Genomic DNA, 24,589 nt, shown 5'->3' on the forward strand with positions numbered 1-24,589 from the left:
CATTTGACCAGGAGAGTCAACAAGTCATAATTGCCGATATTGGACCGATGAGAATCCTAATTGGACTGATGAAGCTCATGTTCAACATCATTCTAGAATTACAGTGTCGGGACCTTTTGTTATTCATGGTGACATTCTGTTTGGTCTCTACTTTTACATGATGTTCCGCTAAGCCATCTCGACCTACTTTTTCATGGTGACGATCTGTTAGACCTCTACTTTTACGAAGAGCATGTTTCCAGTGCTAGCTCGTCCCTCACAATGTTACAAGAGGTTTTGGTTCCTCATTTGGATTGCGTGCCATTAGCATGATTGAGAAAAGTGTGGTTTCAAAGGGTGACGTCACATTATAATACTACTGGCCAAAACTGACTGAATGAAACGATGCCGTGGCCTCGTAGAATGCCCCACACATAGTCCAGATGAAAGCCACGAATGTTTTCCTCTGGCAACACCTAAAATCTGTCTATATCATGAGACCATGCAGTATAGCAGAGCTAAAGGAAAATATTCGGAAGGAATATGCTGACATCAGTCTTTCCTTCTTAAGAAACGCTCAGAAAAACACCTGCAAGAATTGTAATTTAAAATAATGGGAATCAAATTGAACATTTAATAAATTAGAAGTAAATTGGATATTTTTACCTCTGCCAACAAAGGTGAAGGAGGTTATGTTTTCACCCCTTTCTCTCTGTTTGTTTGTCTGTGTGCAGGATATCTCAACATGTTTGGATGGATTCGGACGAAGCTGGGTGGACACGTTGCGTGTGTGGCAAGTATTAATTGATTTGATTTTGGTGAAGACGCAGATCCGGATCTAGAATTTTTAAGTGATTTTTCACCATTGAGAGATAGGCCCAAAAACGACATAGTACTGTATAGCATGATATTTCAAAAATGTATTGGGCCCGATATGTTCTCGTGGATCAGGCATTACATGGCGGAGGTATGCGTTCTACCGAGTGCCCTTCTAGTTAAGTCTGTTTCTGGTGGATGTTCCACCAACATCTCCTCCCTTACCTAAAATGGCTGCACAGCTGACACTGCATGTGAAAAGGCTGAATACCTAAACTCAGAGTTTGTTTCTAAATCTTGCATACCAAACCCATAGCTTTATGTACCAACTTACCCAGTCACACGCAGCTGTTCCTGGACTGTGTCCTTTTCTTCTGACAAGGTGGAGAGCTTGCTGTCAAACCTCGACTCAGATTTTGCAAGTGGTCCAGACAGCATCAGCCCATGTGTCCTAAAAACGTGTTCTGCTGCTCTTGCTCACCCTCTCTCTGTTCTATTCACCCTCTCACTTGCTCAAGGTCATCTGCTATCTACTTGGAAATCAGAAAACATTACCACTCTCCATGGTGCAAAAACAGATCCCTGCAACTCCAGACCATTCAGCCTTCTCCCAATCATCAGCAAGGTTATGGAATCCATCATCATTTCAGACATTAAATCCTTCCTCTTCTCCAATGGCTTGATTTCCGATCATCAATTTGGATTCAGACCAGGTCACTCTACCTTAGATATGCTGCTTCTGCTCTCCCACCAATGGATGAAGGTCCTCAATGCCGGACATGAAATCAGAGCCATATCCTGAGACATATCACGTGCTTTTGACACAGTCTGGCACCCTGCCCTGCTCACCAAACTCTCTTCCAATGGTATCCAAGGACATCTCCACTCATGGTTCGCAGACTTCCTCTCCTGTCACAGCCAACCTGTCGCCCTCAGTGGAGTTCTCTCATCCGCTCTTCCTGTCCAGGCTGGAGTTCCTCAAGGCAGCGTTCTGGTCCCTGTTCTTTTTCTGATTTTCATCAATTATCTCTCTGAGTCTCTGGAAAATCCTCTTTATCTCCTTGCTGATGACTCCACCCTCTGCCATACCATCCGTCATCCCTCAGCCTGGCAATCAGCAGCCTCTTCACGCTCTGCAGATCTTGATAAAATCACAAGCTCGTCCAACACGTGGAACATGTCTTTCAATCCTGACAAATCTCACACTCTCACTATGTCTCTCCAAAAGGACCATTTGGAACCCCTCCCACCCCCCCCCCCATCTACTTTCGCAACAATCCTCTTGAATAAGTCCTTTCATTGAAGCTTCTGGGTATCACTATCTGCCATGATCTTTCCTGGGAAAACCACATTTCCAAGCTGGCCTCCAAATCCTGTCGTCGACTGGGCATCCTCCATCATGCAAAGTCCTTCCTTGGCACATCTGACCTCCAGACCACATACAAAGCTTTCGTTTGCAGCCTGATGGAGTACTGCTCTCCCCTCTGGGCTGGTGTTCCCACCTCTCACCTTTCTTGTCCTCACGCCATGGAAACCAAGGCATTTAGGATTATTGGCATCTCCGACGATAAGGCCGAGTGTTTAGGTCTATCACTCTCTGACCACAGGCATGTCAGTGGTCTTTCTGTCTGAGATATGTCCCACCAATAATTCTTCTTGGCGTTCAGTGTCCACCAGCAATCCCCTTATCGTAAAACTACCAAAATCAAGAATCACTGCTCACCTTTACTCTTTCATTTCCCTTTTTCCCCACATTTGGAACAAACTCCCACACTCCCTTCAATCTTACTCTTCCCTCCAGGTCTTCAAGACAGCTATTCACCACCACTTCTTATCTTCCCCCATCCTAAACCACGATCCTTTCTTCCCTCGCTAATCCACCCCAAAACCACCTCCTTCAAATTCCCTGCTTTCCTTCCGAAAAGTCCCTGTCGTGTAAGGACCTGAAAGTCCCTGTTGTGCCCATCTTGTATACCCCGTGTTCCCCATCCGATCCCTCTCCCTTCCACAGATTTCCTCATGTCTCTGTTCCACACTGTTTGTTCCTTCCTTCTTCCACCCCTCTTATCTCACGTTCTGCGTGTTCACTCTCATACGAGCCTCGACATTTTATACAAAAAAGAGATTCTTCACCATTAATAGATAGGGCCAAAAACGATATACAGCATGATATTTCAACCAGAGTTGGTATCAAAGCCACCCAATGCTCGCCTGTTTATACATTTATCGTTTTTAAAAGACCAGTCTAATAATTAATATTTTTTTATAAAGCATTGCAGTGAAGTATAATTATAAAGCAATATATGTATTTATATATTGTAATCAGTAACAAGAGCTCAAGTGAGCACAATAGACGCCCTAACAAGAAGGTATAATCAGAATTGTGCTACGACATGGAAAACAGCATCCTGGTTGCCATGGCAACCACTTAAGATGAAGAACATATGTCATGACACACCGTCTCCACAGTCTGTACCTATGTACCAAATATGAAACGTGAAAGTTGAAAACTTTGGGAGTTAGAGTGCGGACAGGAACGGATGGAAAACAGCATCCTGGTTGCCATGGCAACCACTTTAGATGACGAACGTATGTCACTACACACCGTCTCCACAGTCTGTACATATGTACCAAATATGAAACGTGAAAGTTGAAAACTTTGGGAGTTAGAGTGTGGACATGAACGGACGGAAACAGCATCCTGGTTGCCATGCCAACCACTTTACATGACGAACGTATGTCACGACACACCGTCTCCACAGTCTGTACCTATGTATCAAATAGGAAACGAGAAAGTTGAAAACTTTGGGAGTTAGAGTGCGGACATGAACGGATGGAAACAGCATCCTGGTTTCCATGGCAACCACTTTAGATGATGAACGTATGTCACGACACCGTCTCCACAGTCTGTACCTATGTACCAAATATGAAACGTGAAAGTTGAAAACTTTGGGAGCTGGAGTGCGGACAGGAACGGATGGAAAACAGCATCCCGATTGCCATGGCAACCACTTTAGATGACGAACGTATGTCGCTACACACCGTCTCCACAGTCTGTACCTATGTACCAAATATGAAACGTGAAAGTTGAAAACTTTGGGAGTTAGAGTGTGGACATGAACGGACGGAAACAGCATCCTGGTTGCCATGCCAACCACTTTACATGACGAACGTATGTCACGACACACCGTCTCCACAGTCTGTACCTATGTATCAAATAGGAAACGAGAAAGTTGAAAACTTTGGGAGTTAGAGTGTGGACATGAACGGACGGAAACAGCATCCTGGTTGCCATGCCAACCACTTTACATGACGAACGTATGTCACGACACACCGTCTCCACAGTCTGTACCTATGTATCAAATAGGAAACGAGAAAGTTGAAAACTTTGGGAGTTAGAGTGCGGACAGGAACGGATGGAAAACAGCATCCCGATTGCCATGGCAACCACTTTAGATGACGAACGTATGTCGCTACACACCGTCTCCACAGTCTGTACCTATGTACCAAATATGAAACGTGAAAGTTGAAAACTTTGGGAGTTAGAGTGTGGACATGAACGGACGGAAACAGCATCCTGGTTGCCATGCCAACCACTTTACATGACGAACGTATGTCACGACACACCGTCTCCACAGTCTGTACCTATGTATCAAATAGGAAACGAGAAAGTTGAAAACTTTGGGAGTTAGAGTGCGGACAGGAACGGATGGAAAACAGCATCCCGATTGCCATGGCAACCACTTTAGATGACGAACGTATGTCGCTACACACCGTCTCCACAGTCTGTACCTATGTACCAAATATGAAACGTGAAAGTTGAAAACTTTGGGAGTTAGAGTGTGGACATGAACGGACGGAAACAGCATCCTGGTTGCCATGCCAACCACTTTAGATGACGAACGTATGTCACGACACACCGTCTCCACAGTCTGTACCTATGTATCAAATAGGAAACGAGAAAGTTGAAAACTTTGGGAGTTAGAGTGCGGACAGGAACGGATGGAAAACAGCATCCCGATTGCCATGGCAACCACTTTAGATGACGAACGTATGTCGCTACACACCGTCTCCACAGTCTGTACCTATGTACCAAATATGAAACGTGAAAGTTGAAAACTTTGGGAGTTAGAGTGTGGACATGAACGGACGGAAACAGCATCCTGGTTGCCATGCCAACCACTTTACATGACGAACGTATGTCACGACACACCGTCTCCACAGTCTGTACCTATGTATCAAATAGGAAACGAGAAAGTTGAAAACTTTGGGAGTTAGAGTGCGGACAGGAACGGATGGAAAACAGCATCCCGATTGCCATGGCAACCACTTTAGATGACGAACGTATGTCGCTACACACCGTCTCCACAGTCTGTACCTATGTACCAAATATGAAACGTGAAAGTTGAAAACTTTGGGAGTTAGAGTGTGGACATGAACGGACGGAAACAGCATCCTGGTTGCCATGCCAACCACTTTACATGACGAACGTATGTCACGACACACCGTCTCCACAGTCTGTACCTATGTATCAAATAGGAAACGAGAAAGTTGAAAACTTTGGGAGTTAGAGTGCGGACAGGAACGGATGGAAAACAGCATCCCGATTGCCATGGCAACCACTTTAGATGACGAACGTATGTCGCTACACACCGTCTCCACAGTCTGTACCTATGTACCAAATATGAAACGTGAAAGTTGAAAACTTTGGGAGTTATAGTGCGGACAGGAACGGACGGACAGACAGACGGACGGACGACCGGTATCACATAATACGCCCCGATATATATATATATATATATATATATATATATATATATATATATATATATATATATATATATATATATATATATATATATATATATATATATATATATATATATATATATATATATATATCGGGCGTATAAAAAATAGTGTGGTAGATAAAAACATTAGAAAGGAAAAAATAACGCATAAAAAACTTTAACATGTTCACGCTCACGCTGACGCTCATGCTCACGCCGGAGGTATCGCTGTAGCTCTCTGTTCTTCGAATAGGCGAGCTAAAAATGTGTTGGGCCTGATGTGTTCTTGTGGATCAGCAATTGTGTTGCAAAGGTGTGCACCCTACCGAGTGCCCTTCAGGGTTTCTCATGGGTCCAGACTTCTGAGACACCCTGTATCTCCTTTCCTTGACAGTTCACAGAAGGACTCCCGAGTTGTACCAGGGACCCTGCTCATATTATTTGCAGGTGGTAGTAGTATAGTAGTAGTAGACTGGTTAAATTCACACCTCCTGCATCTTTAACTGGTCTCTTATAGTTGATATCAATCGATTAATGATGCCAGAAACTACACAAACACCTGAATAACTTACGCTGCAGACAGCAGCAACCTCCAGACCGTGTGTAACACAATGGAAACACTGGTACGTTTCATTACCAGATGGAGACTTAATCAATTTTGGAGGCAGAACCGAATGTGTTATCATGAATGAAATCCCAAGTCCTTCTTTGTACTTGTCATCTCGAATATAGCTTGTCATTATCAAAGTTGCAAGATCCTTCAACCCCAGTGGGCCTTTTCCTTTGTTGTGTGCCCACGATATTGTCAGGGCCGACTCGTATTGTAAATACACGGAATAATTACACAGTGCCAAGTCAATGTTGCAGTTGTTGTGAAGGACGATTTCACTTACCAACAAATTGATCATTTTGGCGGGAACAAATTGATCATTTTGGCGGGAAACAATCAATGTGCTTTAGAGATCTCTACAGGGTCTTCTTTTCGACGACAACCTAAGAGGTACTGTACAATGATGACGTTCATTTTCTCGAGCTCATGTTTCCAAAAGAGCATTGTATTGTATGTGAATGATGGTACCATACATACAAATCAATTCGAGCTGCAATCATGTTGACCGAGAGGGTATGGCACAGTGGGGGTTGAGCCTCAGATGGATTTATTTAACAGGATAAAAAGTGCATTGATCACAAGTTTAAAAGTCAATTTTTTTTTTTTTAAACGTTCTTGACTCTCCCCCTCACATTTATCTCAGAGCTATAGTTCAGGTAACTTATGCTTGAGACCTAGGCAAATGGACTGAAAGGGAAACAGGAGACAAGAGAGAATAAAACATGCAGCCTTGTGCTTGGATATTGAAATTCATGTAGTTTTTGCCCAAAGAAGGTCAAACATTCCAAAGTGAATCTATTCAAATACCATCCTGCAGGAGACTGTCTTGGTTCTTACTCATATGAGGCCTTGACAATGAAGAGCACACAATAAGTGCATTATTCTGCAGGCACATAAAGCCAAGCTCGAGACAAAACAATATGAATTTACATTTGTGCAGAAACTGATGAAGGAGGAAAAAAATTAGGATTCGCTAAAATATTATCTCATACATGTCGTTGTATAGATGATATTTGTGTGGTTAACTGAAATTTTTTTGATAGGCAGCTTCACAAGATTTATCCAGATAACCTGATTGCAGAGAGGAGTGGTAATGATTGTACTGTTTCGGCAGATCTGGATGTGTTGGTTAGAATTGGACAGAATGGCTTTAGTATAAGTGTGTATCATAAAGTTGATGATTTTAGTTTCCCTGTAGTTTTGTACACCTTTCCAGGTCACAATGTTACATTGTATTGATCAATATACATTACCTATATATCATGCTATACATAACTATATCATGCTATATCATATAAATATCATGCTATACATTACCCATTAAAATGGGTTACATTGTTTTTTTCATCTCAGCTACTTAGATTTAGAAGAATTTGTTTAGTAAAGGATGATTTTGCGGAATATGCTGAGAAGGTTTTATCCATCGTGTTAAACAGAGGATGTTTGGTGATTGTTTGATCAGGTCTTGTGAGAATGTCTTTTGACTCCATCATCACCTTTTATTTAAGTTTGGTTCGTTTTCATGTGAACAAGTTCCTATTGCATTGCATTTGATATAATAATAATAATGAATTAATTATTTTAGTGAGGCAAATGCTTGAATTAATATTATTGGTTAAACATATATAGGATATGTCTGGTGTTGGCTTCATGGTTCGTGTGGTGGGCTTAGGATCCTGAGTTCAAATCCCACTCGCTGTTGAAGTAATACCAGGTGGGGTTGATTCTGCCTGTAATCCTGAGGTCAGAAAAATGAGTGCCATCTTGCTGGTATCCTCTGTCCGAGTGGTGACCCACCAGGATTGTGCCCAACAGCCAAGGAGACTGCTTAGACAGCACCAACGCTCTGCACAGAGTATGGTCCTGATGGATGGATGGATAGATATATATATACATATATATATATATATATATATATATATATATATATATATATATATATATATATATATATATATATATATATATATATATATATATATATATGTATATATAGACACAACAAAGGGAAAACCAGAGATGTCAGGATAAGTCAATTTTGAAGAAACTGAAAAAACAAAGTTTCAAGACTTTGGTGGACTGTTTAATAACTGTCATATAGATTTCTTTTCCAGTAAAAGGAAGAGTGATCATTGGCCGATCAAATTAAGCATGTAGCATTTGCCAAGCTTCTGTGTTATTTAATTTAAGAGCAAAGAACGAATCAATGTTGCAAACTGACATCACTGGTTATTCCCATGTTTAATAATTGCCATGCAATTTTATCCCAGGATGTAGCAAATTCATACTTGTTGGTTATTAGCATACATTACATGACTTTGGTGATCACAGATTTTTTTTTCAACATTAAACGGTCATTGTTTTTTTGTTTGATTGGTGTTTAACCCCATACTCAAGGGTATTTTGCTTATATGACGACGGATTCTCCATTTCTTACTCCGTTCTACTTAATATGATGGAAAACCGGGAGGAAACCAAGGATAAACCACCCCCGCGATAGCCGAAGTCACCTCATGTGACTCCCTCATATACCTAAGCAGGTTGATTGGACGGTGGGTACATCGAATGACGATGGGTACTCAGACGTGCTAACCATTAAACCATGGCATGGGTCCCATAAAAGTCACAATAAAGGTTTGACCAGGCTTAAACCACGATATGCACCAACTACGGAGCCCATGATATAACCAAATAGGCCATTGTAGTGCTCAGAGTTTATGCTGTGAAAGTTTTACAACCTTTCATTTTTTAGTTTCTCAACGCTGAATATTATGGTGGAACAGTTAACATGAATGAAAGGGAGATAACCAGGAGTAAAGTACTGACAACTCTGGGTTTCCACTTGTTCAGCTTTGACAACACTTGTTTTTTCATTGCAAGGCTAAACTTTATACCATATAAATTATGTGACACCCCTGGTTATTTGTTAAAGTAATATTGTGAGAGGAAACCTTATGTTGCCAACTATTGGCAGATGCAATAACCCTGAAATTTATAAAAGTGACATCTCTGGTTTTCCCCTTGTGGTCTTCATATATATATACTGTATGTTTACAGATGTATTAAATAAAGGAGGTGCTTAGGTAAATTAAAAGAAATAATTTTTTTATTGATAAAATACATTATAAATAAGCATTAAAATAATTTGTTGGTGGTTGCAAAGATACGCAGTGCAGCATGTTAAAATTGGTGAAAATGACAAACTCAAACTGTTATTCAAATACTCAAACTACGGTTAGATGGAGTTGTTGTGTAATGGACATGTCTACAAGGTAAAGTGTTTATCGCTTAATATATTATCATATAAAGTGATCTGTATTCGATTTATTCAAATGTCGTAAAAATTTAAATAAAACTAATAATTAATGTCTGAACAAGGATATTGCATTGCTGTGTTGACTGACTGTCTGGACACAACTTTGGGTTGTAAATCAATTGATGTTGAGTAATCTACTGATGTGGACCTGCGACCGGGGATGTGGATCCACCGTTTGGAGAGATTCTGGGTTGAAAGGAGTGAAACCTTGATGAAAAACGGTGCTCAGCTGATGATCCAGGCAGTTGGGAAATCAGTAAATTGCTTACAAGGTTATAACTTTAAAAAAAATAGCTTTTGTAAGTACGTACTTACCAGTACGTGTGTGTGTGTGTGTGTGTGTGTGTGTGTGTGTGTGTGTGTGTGTGTGTGTGTGTGTGTGTGTGTGTGTGCGCATTGTTGTGTGTGTGCGCATTGTTATGTCTGGCTTCCTTTTGGGACGATGGTGCAGTAATTGGTTCACGAAAAAATATTTTCACGAAAAATACGAGTGACCACTATATTCGTTATTGTTGTGTGTCTGTCTGTCTGTCTGTCTGTCTATCTGTCCCGAGCATAGCTCCGTGGGTTTTGATCCGATCCTGATGAAATTTTGGAGAGAGGTTTATATCATGATCGAGTTGTGTTTTCCTGAAAATGGGCGTGGTGCACCCATTATAGGCGGAGCCACGCCCAAAAAACGTGTTGTTAGGGGGTAGCCGATTTCAATTTGCATCTTCTCCTAGGGGTTTTGTCGAATCTGACAGGGGTTTCAGTATTTGGTTAGCCCAATAACACCTGCATAGCCCCATGGAGCTCGATTTTTCATTTTCGTCCCAAGGTCAAGGTCACAAGGTCACGAGCTTAGAAAATTGCGATTTTGACATAAAAATCCATCTTCTCCAAGGGGGTTGTCGAATCTGGCAGGGGTTTCGGTATTTGGTTAGCCCAATGGCACCTGCATAGCCCCACAGAGCTCGATTTTTCATTTTAGTCCCAAGATCAAGGTCACAAAGTCAAGGTCACAAGGTCATGAACTTAGAAAATTTCGAATTTTGACATAAAAATCAGACGACCGCCCAAACTTTGAGAGCGAGGATGACAATATTTTTTATGCATAATCTTGAGGTCATTCCCCACCTAAAGTCTTGAAACCATTTTTCTCTATCTCGAACACCTTGCCCGTGGCACCCTCTTCAAGTTTGTTTTTACCCTGATTTCATCAAAGTATGGATAATTATCTGAGGAGTGCAAAATGCCATATAGCCGATATGACATTATATTGTTCCTGGAATGTTCGAGAGGAAGTTTTGCACCAAAGGTCATAATCCTTGACCTGTGACCTTTAAAGTTCACATAGGTCAAATTTTCAAAGTTGTGGGAATCGAACCGGGTTTTCGACCTTCTTCGACGAACTAACTCCATTAAGCTATAGCACGTATCCTGTTTCCTTATTATCTTGCCAAAACGAAGTTTTTGCAAGATATGTTAGTCAGCTTGTATGTTTTTTTTTTGGTTTTTTTTGTTTGTCTGTAATCACGTATAAAAAATTCTGCAGAGCACAGTTATCATTGGAAATTTTTGTAACTTCGCATATCAGAGGCCTATAGAGGTCCCTTTGAGTACACAAAATTTTGAAGGTCAAGGTCAAAGGTCAAGGTCACTTTGTCGCAAATCAGGGGAGTCGATGAAACCCTTATTTTTTGAGTAATTTTGATCGAATCATCTTCAAACTTCATGGGAATATAGTTCATGGTCTGGCACTCAGCTGATTAATTTTTGGTGGCGATTGGCCTTGACCTTCATATGTTTTGTTTTTTTGTTTTTTTGTTTTTTTGGTCTGTAATCACATATAAATCACTCTGCAGAGCACAGTTATCATTGGAAATTTTTGTAACTTCGCATATCAGAGGCCTATAGAGGTCTCTTTGAGTACACAAAATTTTGAAGGTCAAGGTCAAAGGTCAAGGTCACTTTGTCGTAAATCAGGGGAGTCGATGAAACCCTTATTTTTTGAGTAATTTTGATCGGATCATCTTCAAACTTCATGGGAATATAGTTCATGGTCTGGCGCTCAGCTGATTAATTTTTGGTGGTGATTGGCCTTGACCTTCATGGTTAGCGCCTGAGGTCAAACATATTTGACCCCAAGGTCAAATTTTCAAGTTTTAGGAACCATATCGTGTAGAACCTCAAATTGAACACCTCGATGAGTGCTTTCCAGATATGTCAAGCTTGAGACATTATGACGTCATTTGGTGACGTTATGAGGCAAAAGCATATTTTTCATGGTTACTCTGTAGAACGATTCTCATCGGAATCTCTCATAGGCAGATATTCCTCAATAGTCGCTCCTGGTGGATAGCAGCTCTGTTCACCTCAGTGTGACCTCAAAGAAGTCACACGTGGTCACCTTTTGGCAAGATACGGGTCACCCTGTGAGTGACATTGTTTTTATTTTATTTTTTTTGTTTGTTTGTTTGTCTGTAATCACGTATAAAAAATTCTGCAGAGCACAGTTATCATTGGAAATTTTTGTAACTTCGCATATCAGAGGCCTCCAGAGGTCCCTTTCAGTGCACAAAATTTTGAAAGTCAAGGTCAAAGGTCAAGGTCACTGTCGCAAATCAGGGGAGTCGACGAAACCCTTATTTTTTGAGTAATTTTGATCGGATCGTCTTCAAACTTCATGGGAATATAGTTCATGGTCTGGCGCTCAGCTGATTAATTTTTGGTGGCGATTGGCCTTGACCTTCATGGTTAGCACCTCAGGTCAAACATATTTGACCCCTAGGTCAAATTTTCAAGTTTTAGGAACCATATCGTGTAGTACCTCAAATTGAACACCTCGATGAGTGCTTTCTAGATATGTCAAGCTTGAGACATTAGGACGTCATTTGGTGACGTTATGAGGCAAACGCATATTTTTCATGGTTACTCTGTGGACCGATTCTCATCGGAATCTCTCGTAGGCAGATATTCCTCAAGGAGTCGCTCCTGGTGGATAGCAGCTCTGTTCACCTCAGTGTGACCTTGAAGAAGTCACACGTGGTCACCTTTTGGCAAGATATGGGTCACCCTGCGGGTGACATTGGTTTATTTTAATGTCCACAACATTGTTTTGGGACCTTTAAAGGTTATGCAAAGGTCAAATTTTTTTAAGTTTTTGAACGAAACCGGGTTTTCGACATTTTGCAGCTAATAACCCGTCACTCATACCACATCATGTTGATCATTTTTATAACTTGGTCAAAAATTATCACATTGTCTCATCCTTGACTTCTGAAACAATCTACATCGTCAAATACCGCTCGTGAACCATCGTCGTCTTCAGACTTGTCTATATTATAATGGAGTGTTTGTTATCTCCTCCTTGACGAAGCATCAACGGTCCACAAAACTCAGTTATATAGTACTTCGTATGCATGACACGGGATCACTCTACTTTTTAGCTTGCTATTACGAGCGAATGAGAAAAAATTAGGTACATCACCCAACATGATTTGTCCAGTGTTATCACGTGCTGACAGTACATCACCAAACATGATTGGTCCAGTGCTATCACGTGCCGCCGGTACATCACCCAACATGATTTGTCGAGTGTTATCACATGCCGACAGTACATCACCAAACATGATTGGTCCAGTGCTATCACGTGCCGCCGGTACATCACCCAACATGATTGGTCCAGTGCTATCACGTGCCGCCGGTAAATCACCAAACATGATTGGTCCAGTGCTATCACATGCCTCCCACAAAACAGACCGGTGACGGCAGGTGGTTTCCACACTTTCCGTCGGTGCAGTCTCCAGTCTCTGCACGCCTTTTTCTTAAGGTAAGATTGTAATGATCATTATAATGATTTTACTGACATGTATCTAAACATTACTTTGTGAGTCAGGTTGTTTCTTGCAGATTGCCTTCGTGCTTTGAAGCGTACATATGGACAGAGCTGTGACGATGGAACAACTACAACACAAGATGTACAAAGCCACCGAGGTGGCGGAATTTCAGAGTTTCGGAGTCGGAGTTGCAGTCGGAGTTAGTTTGACTCAGGCGAGCAAGAAACAAGACATTTTGGAGAAGCTCCTGAGACTGCCAAACGTCTGCGCTCTTTCGATCTTTCCTGAGTAATACTAATACATACAACAACTATTTCTTGTTTTCACCCACCACGGAATCACAGTAAAGTGAGTAATTCTTGTCTCTCAGTTTGATTATGTTTGAACGGCGGATGATTTTCTTATTATAACGACGGTTAGAAAACACATAATTTAACCATTTCATTCGATTACGATTTGTACTGTTCAACCTTTGATCTGTTTATGTTCAATTAGCTTTGTGACTTTGCAAGCACATAAAGATTTATTTGTTTATTTGTGTCTGCAGTTACCGTTGTTATTAAACAGAGCAGTCAAGAACCTCCTGTGCCTTTGCCTGTTCGTGACAATCTTTGTACGACGCGTTGAAACTTGCTGGTGGAATTAATGCTACGTGTTAAGTGAATGCTACGCGTTAACTGATGCCATTCCAAAGATAGTGTTTAACCCTCTTTTGTTTGTGCGTGTTTCCTATTCAGTGAAGCCAATAAACACAATGTTTTGTCTAAATTGTTCCAGCTTCACTGTAGAAGAGATCTGTTGCGGCTGATCACGACGCTCACCCATTGCCAAGAACTCCACCCTCTCGTCATCGAAGCAGAGATAGTGGGCGGAATACACGCAGGGAAAAAGCTATTCATCCCAAGGATTCCACTCATGTCAAGTGATAACTTGTACCTACTTGAAATGCATCGATGACAATTCCCCATTAAACTGGCATTTGGCATTATGGCGAATAAGGCTCAAGGTCAGTCATTCCACAGGGTGCAGATATTCCTACCAACCGATATGTTCTCTCACGACCAATTATATGTTGTCACGAGTCGAGCCACATCAAGCAACAATCTCCGCATTACTACGCAAGACTGTAAACACCCGCAATATTGTGTACAAGGAAATTTTGTAATACCTAATACTGTTACAAATCTGGAACCCATTGCACACAACAGCGAGAGTCCTTATAGATTAGTTATATCGGTAAGTATGTGTTTCTAGTTAGGGTCCCGTCCCTTGTTTAATGGGTAATTAAGTGTACGTGTGCTGCGAAGTTGTTTTATAGTCAGGTCTTTAAATCCTTAGATCCGACAAACCAACCACCCTGCAATTCCCATTCACAACTCCTCCACTGAACCAGCGCTTTACCAGGCTCCCCTTGCTGTTCAGATGGAATTTTCACAGCATGTCAACACACCTGATCCCTGTCCAATCAGGAGCAAACAGCGTGTAAACACACCTGATCCCTGTCCAACCAAGCGCGCACAGAGCGTCCAACACTGAGGCTCCACCCCGCTCAGGGAGTGGATAAAAAGACCAGGCTCCCTTTGGAGGTATGATCGTGTTCATGTTCGTGTTGGTGTCGGAGCCTGGTTGTGTGTCGGAGCCTGAGGAGAATCACTTGCTTCGACTGCCTCGCCGCCTCCTCACCTGTTTTTGCCATCCGGATCGTGCTGGCATCTGCCGCTCCACTCCTGGTGCCTTCGTCCTTGACGCCATGTGAAAGCTGCGGGTTTGAGTCCCGCCACTGAGCCAGATCGTCGAAGACCGCACGAGGCGGACATGTCCAAGCACAGGCTCTGCTCTCCAGCTCACCTTTCCTCGAGCTGGAAGCCTTCAATAAAGACCCGACGGGATCCATTTCTTTTGGGGGTGTGTGTGTGTCTGTGTGTGGGCCCGTCTCTTAAGTAGCATTGTTAAGTGCTTTTGCTCACTGTATATTGCCTGCCTGATATTCGGATAACTCTACCCTTACGTGCTTCCCGCCCCGATTATTATTGTAATAAATTTCCCGATTGTTGAATGTCCCAGCTCGTTCCCTGTCATTTCTTTTATTAGCTTAGCACGGTGCGTGTTAAGAAATAGTGAGACAGTAAATTGTACATTTGGACCGATGAGCCTTGGTAACCATCCGCTCGGGTTACACACGGTTCGAGCACGGTAATGACTTGTCCCGCTCGAGGTCTGTCGAGGGTGTGAATTCCTCGGTAGCTTTGCCACGTGGGTAATTAGGTATATTGAAGTTTGGCAATTAACCCTGCCCCACGCGGTCGAATTATTGGCAATTCGTGGTCCTGTAAGGGACCCGTGCCTTCCGGACTTATCTGAGGGTCACGACCTAAATTCCGGGTGTTCGGTGGAGCCGACTCTACTGCTCCCTCTTGCGGTCGTGCTCGCCACTGATACCCGACCCTGCAACAATACCTCTGCTAACTTTCTCCCACCTCACTCAACATATCAATCACAGCCGCATTTATGAACTTGTCCACACATAACGCTCCTATCTGAACTCACTCAGGAAAAGCGCAAGTTTTTTTGTTAGTCATGCATCAATACTACCTACGGAGCTTCAATGTTCCAAAATGTATCTAGTTAAAAAGTATAGTGATTCATGAGTCATATATACTAAGTACAATATAGCTGAGTTTTGTGGACCATTGATGCTTAGTCTAGGAGGAGATAAGCACTTAGCTCCATTACAGTATAGAAGATTATAGATATAGATAGATCGATAAATATGCATTATTATGTTCCAAACGTACCTATGCATATCCGTTCCATATTATGATATCCGGTGCTAATGGCATTTGTGAATAAAACCACTCCGCCACAGTCGAAAATTCTTTCCAATCTACCACATAAGAGGAAAATGTACATACTCACATATTATCGCCTGTTACTGCACTACATTTTCAAGTAAATGCTCTGACAACATATTCGGTGTCTCCGCTTGACTATCTTCAATTACAACCCCCCAAAAAGCCACTCAGGCATCAACAACGCCTCATTCAGAAAAAATGGCACGTGAAAAAGGAATGAAATCACGACTGCAGATCACCGAACTGCGAAGGACAACAAAATCACGTGACCACCACCACCTCTGCCACCCGTCTCTCTACTGGTTGGTCTTTATTTTAATTAGACCTGGAGTACACTTTGGGATGGACTCTGACTCATACTATCAAGGCATACAATCCAAATACCAACCACCCATTCCCATTATCAAGCTAGACTTCCATTTCTACAAAAAAAAAATTACAATCCCGACCAGATCGCCACTCCGACGCAAAATAATTACAATGAAAACAATTAATTGGCCTTTGTAGTCGACTGAATGAGAGGTTCATTAACTCTTCTGCTCATCAGCTCGGGACATCTCATCATCGATGTTTCGACCCTTTAACCCGAGAACCTCTCCGAGAAGAGTGTCCCCAATCTTAGTTGTGCCATAGGTCCTCCAAGGAAGCAGTGCAATCATTATATTACTTTAAACAGAGAGGAAAGCTCAACACCAATCTTGTAGTGAGTTATGTGTGTCACGAAAGCTAACAAACCCGGATCAGTTGTCTTGTCCTTGATTTAAGGGTGACACAAAGATTATCAGAAAACAAGCACTAAATCCATTTTCCTAATGTTACAAAGACAAGGAATAAGGAAAAACGAGAACAGAATTAAAGAATAAACAGTAAAAAGAAAACAGCCAGATCCAAACTGGGAGTTTGGAAAAAAAAAAAAAACCAAACAAAGTGGGAAGGGAGAAGAGAGAAGCAACTCGTGTAGTGGGAGGGGAGAGACTGTAGAGTTTGTCCTAAATTGGTCAAATGCTTGATGTGCCCATTCCAATTGTAAATGATAGTCCTTTCGAGTCCACATTCCCATATATTCTCTGTATTATGAAGTCAAATTTTAAACTCCATTGGTAAGCAACGCAAGAAAGGAAGTCAAAGCCCTGATAAGCAAGAAAAAAGGCTTACGTGACACCCAAGGGCACGCCTTAGTTTACTGTTGACGTCACAGGAAGGTCTTTGTGGCCCAGGGGCTGCATAGTTGGGATAAGGAGACTGTCGTTTGTCTAGTTTGTCTAAATGTGTGGGTTTGAGTGATGGATGATTATAATCTAGTTTTGCATCCACCGCCATTCCAGACAGTTGTCATAAGAGACGTATCTGAAGTATCTTTTTTTCTTCTTTGACAACCACACCTCAAACATGCTGTCAAAAAGGAATTGTTGTCATTCAAGTCCTATTGATATCTTAAAAATTCCATAAGCCATTTTTCTGCACCAAAGCTGAACGTTATGTATGTGTTGCATGTTTGCGAATGCTTGTCCTACATATATTCCCAAGAGAGTCGAATACTGCACTAAGAAATTTACTATCCTGGTGCAGTAACGACAAGGGGATATGCATGCTCTTCTTTGGGGATGACATGTAAAACTGCCTCTCCTATCTCGGTTGTGGACATTAATAGACCACACAGTATCTCTTGCAAAGAGAGTAAGCAATTGCACCCTACCTAAATTCCCGACTTGGAGATTAAAATGGGATCGGTAAGTTGATTGTAAAAGGATATATGTATGCTAAGAATAGGGGATAAATACTAAGAATGCAGTTGGGACATATAATGCAAGTGAGGCCGAGAATATTCAGGCTAATAGGATGTGGATAACGCATGGGCATGATGGGCCAAATGGCGTCCTCTCTAAGTTTCAACTTTCTCCTCTCCAAATGGCCTAAGTTACTTGTTGAGCCTTATTAATACCAGGTCTTCACGAGTCCAGCAAGAAAAAAAAATTACAGCATTGGCTGACTCTAAAACCCTTCTCACCAACCCTGACTCCCTGTTGGCAGTGCAATAACAGGGAGGTGTGTGTAGCAGGCTTGAGCTCTAAACACAACATATTAGCATTCATGGAAGCCATGTCAAACCATTCAAGGAGGGCCTGAAGAGCCTCCTTTGTCCTACTCAGGACAATAAGTTCATCAGCATATGCTAAAATGGACACTGGTTGCCCATATACCTCAACAGTGTGGCCATCTGCCACAATGAATGGCTTATCATGAGCTCCGAGGCTTTACATCACACCTGTACGATGCGGTTGACCAGCTGAATATGGTTATCCTGACTCATGCAGAATATATGAACATGCTGTCACTCTCTTTTAAAGATAAATTGTAAACAAGGCTCACTCGAACAGCTCATTCATCCAATGCCAGTTGTATAAAAGTCAATCAACAATTCACGGTGAAGCCACAAGAACAGCCAAGCGGTTTGGCTTTCTCGTAACTGTGATCATCATGTGCACTCAATACGGTTGAAACACCAACTTACTGGCCCTTTTACAGTGCCTTCAGAAAGTATTCACACCCCTTGACTTTTGTCACATTCTGTTGTGTTACAGCCTGAATTTAAAATTAATTAAATTTAAATTTTTGTCACCGATCTGCACAAAATACCCCATAATACTCCATAATGCCCTTTCTGCCATGAACGATGAAGTGAAACCATGGTTTTCAAACATTTTCACTGAAGGTACTCGAAACCCTTATAATCCGCCACCGAAGACGAAGGAGGTTATGTTTTCACCCCCCTCTGTCTGTTTGTGTGCAGGATATCTCAAAAAATTGTGGACGAATTTGGAGGAAACCTGGTGGACAGGTTGGGTGTGTGACAAGGAAGAGTTGATTCAACTTTGGTGAAGATGCGAAACCGGATCTGGATAGGAGAATAATATAATTTTTGAAGTGATTCTTCACCATTGAGAGATAGGGCCAAAAACGATATAGTCCTGGAAAGAATGATATTTCAAAAATGTATTGGGCCCGATATGTTCTCATGGATCAGGCATTGTGGGGCGGTGGTATGCGCTCCACCGAGTACCCTTCTAGTATTATTTATAGTTGTTGCTTCAATCGAGTGAATTAAAGCCGATAAACTGGAGACGGCTTCTTTCTTCCATTAGTCACCTCAACATCACCTTCACAACATCAACTACACATCAAACAGGATCGCATCCGAAAAAATTAATACGACGACGACGACGACGACGACGACACAATCGCTTCGGGAAGAGAAGTTGTACGAGGCCTGAGGCCCATACATGCCTTGGCCTTCTCAAAGCCCATGACTGCGATCGGCTGCAACCTTTCAATATGGGTTTGATAATCCTTGTTTTATACTGGAGGGGAAACTTAAAAGGATGGTATAACGATTGTGAATCCTGAATAACGTTTCTGTGGATGGCTTGGGCTGACCTGGTTTGGCTTAATCCTGGATGAGCCCTTGGGTGGTGGATGCCCCAGGGCACATGCCCTGCCTGGTTTCCCCTTGGGTAAATCTGGTCCTCATAAAGATCATAGTTTTTGAGCATCCCTGAGTAGTTCTGCACACTTATCGAAACAAAGACATGCACGGAATATACCCGACATTCTGGCAAGTGAACAGAATTAAATGCCACCCTTCAAACTCCTTCACTTAAATGCCACCCTTCAATTAAATTATTAAATGCACACAATTAAATGCCATTAAAGAAATATCACTAATTAAATGCCACCGTTCAATTGAATTATTAAATGCACACAATTAAATGCCATGAAATAAATATCACTAATTAAATGCCTCCCTTCAATTAAATTATTAAATGCACACAATTAAATGCCATGAAATAAATACCACTAATTAAATGCCTCCCTTCAATTAAATTATTAAATGCACACAATTAAATGCCATGAAATATATACCACCAATTAAATGCCTCCCTTCAATTAAATTAACCTTCAAATTTCCATCATGCCAAACAGATAAAGCAAAACATTATTGAACTTCTCCAACTTATAACTTCTCGAACAAGTAACACACATCACTTTTTCAATCTAGTTATAATTGAACAACTAGCATTTTACAATTCAGATGATTGTCACGTGACTCACTTAGTGTGGTAATTTCTGCAAACCTCAACAAAGAAATGGGCACGAACACATCAAACATGTACTGTACTCATGATGAGAGCACATACAGGGGCGGACAGATTTGGCTGGATCTCTTGCGTGTAGACACGCACAGTTAAAATCATATGTCCACCATTTTGGAAAGCGGAAGACATCTTGGGAAGTGCATTAATCCCAAATGTCATGCACTCCCAATAAGTTTTCCATTCAGTGTAAAGCAACAGAAGCGAATGTTAAAAGGATCATCAAATATCGAAATGTTGGAGCCGATAGGCATCATAGACCTTACGGAGGTGACAGTACATATCGACCTCCGGCTTCAGGCCTCGCATGTCAGTCTATAGCCGACTGCAATTGGAATCATCCGAGCTATAGAAGCACAATGTATTATTTAGGCACATAAGCAGTGGGCATTTTTTTGCTTCATGTACGTAACCCGAGTTATTTTTACCCCACGGGGTCGAAGCGCAGCTCGCGTTCTCTCTTTTCTTGTGTACGGTTCATTTGAACGTCTATTTCTCCATGATTCGTGAACAGATTTCGATAAAAAATTGACAGGCATATACTAAACACATATGTGCAAGCATTAACTTTTTTTTTTTTGTATACCTTGGTCGAGGCTCGTATGAGAGCTAACACACAACTCGCAGCAAGGGGGCATGAGACAAGAGGGGCGGGAGTGGAAGGGACAAAACAGTGGGGAACAGACACATTAGGTGAACTGTGGAAGGGAGAGGGATGGGGATGGGACGGGGAACATGGCGAAGAGAAGATGGACATTACAGGGACTTTCAGGAAGGAAAGCAGGAGAAATGAAGGAAGAGGGCTTGGGTGGATTATCGGGGGTAGAAAAGATCGAGGATTTGGATGGGGGAAGATAAGAGGTGGTGGTGAACAGCTGTTTTGAAAGCCTGGAGGGAAGAATGGGAAAGAATAGAGTGAGGAAGTTTATTCCAAAGGCGGGAAAAAAGAGGAATGAAAGAGTGAAGATGAGCAGTGATTCGTGATTTTGGTAGTTTTACCAGAAGGGGGTTGTTGGCGGACCTTGAGCGCCCTGTGGAAATGTGGTGGGGACAAATCGCAGAGAGAGCAGGGGGGGCAAGGCTGGAGAGGAGTCGGTAGAAGACAGAAAGACCACCGACCAACCTGCGGTGATTGAGTGAGAGGCCCAAAGACTCAGCTTCATTGCGGGAGATGCCGATGATCTTAAATGCCCTGGTTTCGACAGCGTGAAGCCGAGAAAGGTGGGAGGCAGGAGCACCAGCCCAGAGGGGAGAGCAGTACTCCATCAGGCTACGGACAAAAGCTTTGTAAGTGGTCAGGAGTTCAAGAGGGCCGAGGAAGGACTTCGCATGACGGAGGATTCCCAATCGGCGACTGGCTTTTGAGGCGAGGTTGGAAATGTGACTTTCCGAGGAAAGGTCATGGCACATAGTGAGACCCAGACGCTTGAAAGAAAGGACTTCTTCCAGAGGATTGTTGAGAAAGTGGATGGGCGGGGGGTTTCTAAACGGTCCTTTCGAAGAGACATAGTGAGAGTGTGAGATTTGTCTGGATTGAAAGACATGTTCCACGTGTTAGACCAGTTTGTGATTTTATCCAGATCTGCAGTGAGCGAAGAAGCTGCTGCTTGCCGGTCTGAGGGATGACAGATGGTACGGCAGAGGGTGGAGTCGTCGGCAAAGAGAAATAGAGGATTTTCCAGAGAGTCGGAGAGATCATTGATGAAAACCAGAAAAAGAACAGGGCCCAGAACGCTACCTTGAGGAACTCCAGCCTGCACAGGAAGAGGGGATGAAAGAACTCCATTTAGGGCCACACGTTGACTGCGACAGGAGAGGAAGTCTGCGAGCCATGAGTGGAGATGGCCTTGAATACCATGGGAAGAGAGTTTGGTGAGTAGTGCAGGGTGCCAGACTGTGTCAAAAGCACGTGATATGTCCAGGGATACGGCTCGGATTTCCTGTCTGGCATTGAGGACCTCTATCCATTGATGGGTGAGCAGAAGCAGCATATCCAGGGTAGAGTGACCTGGTCTGAAACCAAATTAATGATTGGAAATCAAGCCATTGGAGAAGAGGAAGGATTTCATGTCTGAAGCGATGATGGATTCCATAACCTTGCTGATGATTGGGAGAAGGCTGATTGGTCTGTAGTTATAGGGATCTGTTTTTGCACCTTTTTATGCAGGGCAGTGATGTTCGCAGATTTCCAAGCAGATGGCAGATGACCTTGGGCAAATGAGAGGGTGAATAGAACAGAGAGTGGGTGAGCAAGAGCAGAAGAGCAGGCTTTGAGGACACGTGGGCTGATGCCGTCTGGACCGGTTGCAGAATCTGACTCGAGGTTTGAAAGCAAGCTCTCCACCTTGTCAGGAGAAAAGAATACAGAGTCCAGGGACAGTTGGGTGTGACTGGGTAAAGTGGGTAGAGATAGTGATGGGTTTAGGACACAAGATTTAGCTGCAAACACCGAGTTTAGACATTCAGCTTTATCACGTGTGGAATCAGCAGTGCGGCCATTTGAGGTAAGGGAGGGGATGGAGGGGGAACATACACCAGAAACAGATTTGATTAAACGCCACCAGGATTTTGAGGAGGGAGAGAGGTTTGAGAGTTCAGACTTGAGATGAGAAAGATGTTGTTTTCTGGCTCTCCTGAGGGTAGATACACACTTGTTCCGAGCTTTGGAGAAAGAACTGAGATTGCCCTCAGTTGGGTTTGCTTTCCATGAGGCAAAGGCAAGTTGTTTCAGGACAACTGCCTCGCCACAAGCTTCAGTAAACCAAGGGCGGGAGGAAGGGTAAGACAACTGAACACGAGAGGGGATAAATCTGTGCATGAGGGAGAGCAAGTTTCTTTGAAAGAATTCCCAGGATGAGTTGATGTTTGAGAAAGTAGTGATAGGAGACCAGTCTGTAAGTTTGATGGCTGCTCGGAGACCCTGCCAGTCGGCTTGAGTGAAATGCCAGACTCGACGGCGGTGAGGTGGTTCTCTGATAACAGCCAGAGAGATGGCCACTTTGACAAGGACGTGGTCAGAAGAACCGATTAGAGCGAAGGAAGAGCAGCAGATATTGTCAGGGAAATTTGTCAAAATCAGATCCAGAAGAGATGGAGTACCATTGGTTGAGATCTGGGTCGGGAAGTTGACCGATTGAGTCAGTTCTAATGAGTCGCAGAAAGCTTTTGCTGAGGTGCCATGACAGGTGAGAGAGGTACCCCCACCTCGCCAACTGGCGTGATGACAATTGAAGTCACCACATAAGAGGAAGAGAGAGTTTGGATGAGAAGATAGAAGATGGTCCATGTTTTCGGATAGTGAGGTGTAGATGGAGTCATCACTGTTCGGTGGACGGTACAGTACACATATAAACATGAGGTGGGAGTGGAGGGGAAGCCGAAGCCAGAGGTATTCCTGGGGGTGTGGGGGAGTGAGAGCAGTGCATGGAGAGTGAGGAATAGAGTCTTTGATGAAGAGAGCAACACCTCCACCAGGACGAGGCTCAGGTCTGTCATACCGTAAGAGGGAGTAGCCAGGGAGAGATACTTGGGAGTCAGACACGTTTTGGGAGAGGAAAGTTTCTGTTAGGCAGATAATGTCTGGTTTGTCAGTGGCAACCTGTATGGAAAGATCTGAAAGGTTTGAGCGAAGGCCCCGGATATTTGAGGTCCACACTTTTAATGAAGAGGTAGGGGAGGAGGCTTTGGGTGCAGGAGGTGGAGGGGGAGGGTAGGACAAGGGATGAGGGGGGGAGGTAAGGAGGGTTGTTGAAAGAGTGTGGGGTATTGCAGAATAGCTAGGGGAGGGGGCCGAATGAGGAGGAGAAAAGGCTCTGTGGTGCTGGGGGAGAGGGGGGACAAGAGACAAGGAAGAAGGCAGTTGAGGATTTGAGGAGGTGGAGTGAAGAGATGGAGGTGAGAGGGCAGTGGAGGGAGGCAGCTTGGTGGATGAGGGGGGGGGCAACTTTAGGAAGGATGAGTGAGGGGATGAAAGGTGGGAGAAAGGTGAGGGGGGAATTTTTGAGAGAGGTGAGAGGGAGGCTTGGAGGGAGAAGAGTGGGATGGTTGCTTTGAGAGTGAGAGTGAGCGGTGAGGGGGGTGAGTTGGCACTGAAGTTGGAAAAAAAGAATGGTTGAAGGAAAGCGAACATCCATGGCAAACTGTGGTTTTTAAAAGTTTTAGGTCAGAGATGCGATTTAACACAATTCTTGATGGATGCAATAAAGGCGAATTCAGAGAATGGAGAGAAGAAACGCTGTAATAGTTGGATTTTTT

General features: G+C 42.9%; 1 protein-coding gene and 1 long non-coding RNA gene across 5 annotated transcripts in view; one reads left to right on the forward strand and one right to left on the reverse strand.

The window, feature by feature from the left end:
* LOC147022955 (uncharacterized) overlaps positions 1-24,589 on the reverse strand; it is an 84,573-nt gene that overhangs the window by 30,269 nt on the left and 29,715 nt on the right. The window lies entirely within an intron of this gene.
* LOC147022956 (uncharacterized) lies at positions 13,038-15,392 on the forward strand. The gene is made up of 2 exons (XR_015059963.1): positions 13,038-13,680; positions 14,070-15,392. It is a non-coding gene; the product is annotated as an uncharacterized LOC147022956 (long non-coding RNA).

Source organism: Eptatretus burgeri, chromosome 7 (assembly GCF_056783735.1).
Source record: "Eptatretus burgeri isolate ZD-2024b chromosome 7, Ebu_testis_v1, whole genome shotgun sequence".
NCBI classification, from domain to species: Eukaryota; Metazoa; Chordata; class Myxini; order Myxiniformes; family Myxinidae; genus Eptatretus; species Eptatretus burgeri.